Source organism: Otolemur garnettii, unplaced genomic scaffold, assembly GCF_000181295.1.
Source record: "Otolemur garnettii isolate 467f Iridium unplaced genomic scaffold, OtoGar3 scaffold00016, whole genome shotgun sequence".
Classification (NCBI taxonomy): domain Eukaryota; kingdom Metazoa; phylum Chordata; class Mammalia; order Primates; family Galagidae; genus Otolemur; species Otolemur garnettii.
This window is the reverse complement of record NW_003852411.1, coordinates 11686434-11690855: the sequence shown is the minus strand read 5'-3', so window position 1 is coordinate 11690855 and position 4422 is coordinate 11686434. Positions and strand designations below refer to the sequence as shown.

General features: G+C 45.7%; 1 non-coding gene across 1 annotated transcript; it reads left to right on the top strand.

Annotated features, from left to right (window-relative positions):
• Nucleotides 1-4000: 4000 nt before the first annotated feature.
• LOC111723853 lies at nt 4001-4139 on the top strand. The gene has a single exon (XR_002772301.1). It is a non-coding gene; the product is annotated as a U4 spliceosomal RNA (small nuclear RNA).
• The last annotated feature ends 283 nt before the right edge of the window (nt 4140-4422 follow it).

Below are 4422 nucleotides of genomic sequence, written 5' to 3'. Positions count from 1 at the left end.
AAAATAAATATTGTGATAATCAGGGAAGTCTTTGTGTAGGAAGTGGAAAATTTTTGAAAACTGAATTTTACTGTAGTTGATAGAGAAAGGCAAAGGACTTTTCAAATTGAAATAATAATTTATCTGGACACATTTCAAAAGGCTTCATAAATATTTATTGCTAGCCTGGAAGATTCTTATGATCCAGTTAATTGATGATCCATCAATTTCACCACTAAGTGTTCACCCAAGAAAAATAAAAAATGTGTTCATGAAAAGATGTATACAAAAATATTCTTGGCAGCTTTACTCATAGTAGCCAAAAAACTAGAAACAAACAAATGTTAATCAACAAGACAATGAATAAATAAACTGTGGAATAGTCATACATGGAATACTGCTTAACAACGATAATTTTGTTTGTTTGTTTTTGTTAAGCAGGTCCCAGCCGTGTTTGAACCCACTACCCATGGTGCACAGGGCTGGCACTCTAACCAGTGAGCTACAGGTGCCCAGCCAAAACCATTTTTAAAATAGCAAACTATTATACTAATCCATGCAATGTCATGGATAAATCTCCAAAACATGTTGAGCCTCAAAATGCCAAATACAGAAGAGTACAGACTCAATTTTCTATTTATTTATTTTTCCTTTTCTTAATGAATTAATAGCAGGGTCTAATCCCCCAGAGCTCTCTAAATTTTCTATTTAGATGAAGTTCAAGAAGTTGGTAATAAGTGATAACAACAGAATAGCACCTGCCTATTTCTGGAATGACAGAAATGTTCTATATCACCACACGGGCATGCACTTGTTCAATGCTTTTTGAATAGTATATTTATCATCTGTACATTCACTTTAACTTTAACTCGATTTTTAAAAATTATTTTTTGAGTACCCACAATGTCCCTAGCAGTCATTTGGATACTGTTCTGGTAGCATTTCAGGTGTATCTAAGGGGTACAGTAGAGAAAAAAGCAGATGAAAATCCCTACCCTGGTGGAACTTACACTCTTGCAGGTCAGTTTTACCTGTTCAGTGCAAAAGAGCATGCTGGTATTTATCCTTATTGAAGTTGCTGCCCTCCTTCCAGGGCTTGTCAGTGCCAGGTCTGGTGCTCAAAACAATTAACCAAGTGATTTGGACTGCACTGGAATTTGGTTAGTAGTACTGGAAACATTTCAACCATATTTGCCTTGTCTAGTGATAAGCAGATGATTGGCAGGATATGGAGCACAAGACTTACTTTAACTCAGGACACAGACACCGGGCACTGTAGGAAAGAGTATTCTGGAAGGTAGTCCCTGGGGCAGGCCCTCTGCTAGGAATGGAATGCAGACTCCAGGTCAGAGGAGGCAGATGAAGGAGGCTGCTGCCCAGGTCTGCGTGTAGCACAGATGGAGTGCTGGCCGTTTTTCCCCTTTCTCTATTTTCCCTTTTTCCAATGGACACAAGGTGCTGATGTAGAATGTTCTGGCCTCTATCAACTAACATCTTCAAATAGCATAGTGGAGAAGGTAGCCAGAAGGCTGATAAGCCCAGGAAAAGAGAAAGCACCCCTCTGCGGTGGAAGGAGGATGAAGTAAATGGCAAGGGGCAGGGTGAAGCCTGGACTCCGGCTGGAAAGAGAAGAGGAGGCCGTGTGGGAGTCGGCCTCGCAAACAGAAGAGCACCATCTACCGGTTATGATGGCACTAATATTTAGGCTGTCCCTCGAATGAGAGCCTCAGCTTAGGTCTCTCTTTTTTTTTTTTTTTGAGACAGAGCCTCAAGCTATCCCCCTGAGTAGAGTGCCATGGCATCATGCTCACAGCAACCTCCAACTCCTGGGCTCAAGCAAGTCTCCTGCCTCAGCCTCCCAAGTAGCTGGGACTACAGGCGCCCGCCACAACGCCTGGCCATTTTTTGGTTGCAGCCATCATTGTTGTTTGGCAGGCCGGGCTGAGGATTCGAACCTGCCACCTTAGGTGTATGTGGCTGGCGCGTTAGCTGCTTGAGCCACAGGTGCCGAGCCTCAGCTTAGGTCTCTTACAGAAAGCCTGGTAAGTATGGTTCTTTGAGAAGTCCAGATGTCATGAAACTTACATTCAAACTGAGAGTTATTCATAGTTCCAAATTTGACAACCTTTCCCAATCCTAACCATGTTGATTAGGTTGAGATCTTTCCAGAAGGTAAATTCTTAGGAAAAAATAGGTACAAGAGTTGGTCAGCAGCCCTGGGGTTGAGCCTTAGCTCTGTTGACCATAAGCAAATCGTTTACATGCAGATTCAGTTTCCTCATTTGCAGGATGGGAAGTTTAACATCATCCTGCGTGCCTCCCTGGGCGGTGTGAGGATGGGCTGAGAATGCAGTGAATGAAGGGGAAGGTTGTGCCCTGGAAGCAGGGCTGGCATTTCCTTATGCATCATCTGTGATGCTGTGCTCAGGGCAGGTGTGCCGACAGGTTTAGTAACCAGCGCAGTGATCATAACAAAGGCGGAGTTGCTCTCTTTATGTCTCTCATTAAGAGACTAGGTTGCAAAACATAGATCCCATTCCAGTATCTGCTTCTTTAGGTGTCAAGAAACAAGACCCACAGCTTCCTTTCTTGACATTAACCCTGGCGCCCACTAGGCCTGAGCTCACCCAACCCCACATTCACAGCCCTTGGAGAGGCCTTGGATAGCCCCTAACAACGTCAGTACTGCTTTCCTTCACGTCATGAATACAGAAGTCAACGGGGCATCTTGTGCTTGATGGGAAATTTTCCCAGCACCCAATGCTTGGGAGTACGTGCACCAGAAAGAGCTGTTTGGGGCTCAGCACTTATTAGTTTAACAATTGGGATCGTGGTTCTTGCTGCCAAGTGTCCATTTGGCACTGGTGGTTCAGGGGCTAAGCCCTGCTGGTGCGCATGGGGCTGGACTGAGGACACGGAGAGCTCTCTGACCCCTGCTCCTGAGGCCTTCACCTCCTTGTCCAAGATCATCAGACTTGCATTTCCATGTGAATGAGCCAAGGGAAGAAGTGTTTCTGAGTTTTATGGGCCTTTATTCTCTTCTTTTCTTTAAAATTTGGACTAGAAACTCCAGTCCTTTCAGCCTTCTTCCTCTCCCTGGAGTCCTACTGGTGCGCATTGCTGCTAATGGGGCTTTGGCTCCTGCCAACTCAAAAGGAAGAACAGGTCCATGGTCCATCTGTGGCCTAATGAGGAGCCCTGAATGGAAATGAGAATCAAACGTGCATTGAAAATATTCAGTCTCAGTCAGTCGTGCCTCCCCCGCCTTTGCCATCCCGAGGTCCCCAAGCCCAGTGCCAGCAGAAGATGACCTGCCAAACTGATACCCCATGCGGCTTGGGGACGGGCACTGAAACAGGACCCAGAAGCACACTCTGAACTCGTTTTCTTTCTGCGCTGCAGCTGCCAAGGCAAGGGCGAGCGTGGAGGCAAGTGGGAACAGGAACAGGGTTCGCATGACTGAGCAGAATGAAAAATCTGGGGGATAGGGAGCGGGCAGTCAGACACTGGGTGACAGCCTGAAAACTGTCATTGGGAAGTTCACGGCACTCTGAGCAGGGTTTGGGAACTGTTATCTCAGCATCTGTAATGGAAAAAAAAAACAGGGATGCAGGTAGCAGAGCAAACATGGTCAGGCGTCGGTCCCAGGTCCCAGGTCCCAGGTCCCAGGCCTGGCCCTGGGGCAGGTTAGCTGCCACAATGTGGATAAGTTTATTTTTTAAGCCTCAACTCGCTAGTGTGTAAAATGAGGGTGGTAATGCACACTTTGCCTGTTTCCCAAGCCCATTGTGAAGGCTTCATGAGACATTGTAGTAGGGCTTTTCAATTAGGGTCCCATGAAATGGGAGGTCCATTAGATAATCAAAGGTATTCTTAGACAAATGAATTAGTAAAATCTAAAGGTGGTGAGGCTTGCTAAGTATCTGGCAAATGGACTAGGTAGGTGTACATTGGGGAACCCCCCAAACCTGCAAGGGTTCAGCTAATGAAACAACCCTCCACACTAAAAGGCAGTTGTTCAAGCTTTGCGTAGTGGCAGTATCGTAGCCAATGAGGTTTATCCGAGGTGCGATTATTGCTAATTGAAAACTTTTCCCAGTACTCCACCATGACAACTTGAAATATAGTCAGCATTGGCAATTTTTGAGTCTCTACGGAGACTGAATAAAAACAAACAAAAAAAAAGGCAGTTCAGATCCAACTGAATGGAGGAACTCTATGGTAGCCACATGATAGCAGTGCTGCTAAAGGGTGTCCGTATGAAAGCCAGCCAGGTTGGCACACTGACAGTGCTTGTCCAGAACAACCCTGGGGAAGTGGAGATAGGCTAACACCACCTGAATCTCTAGGTTACACAGCCAGCCTCCAAGTTGAGTTTCCTATTTGCCAAACCCTCTTGTGACTATGTCCTGACTTCCATGGAGAGTCCTTACCAGGGACAAA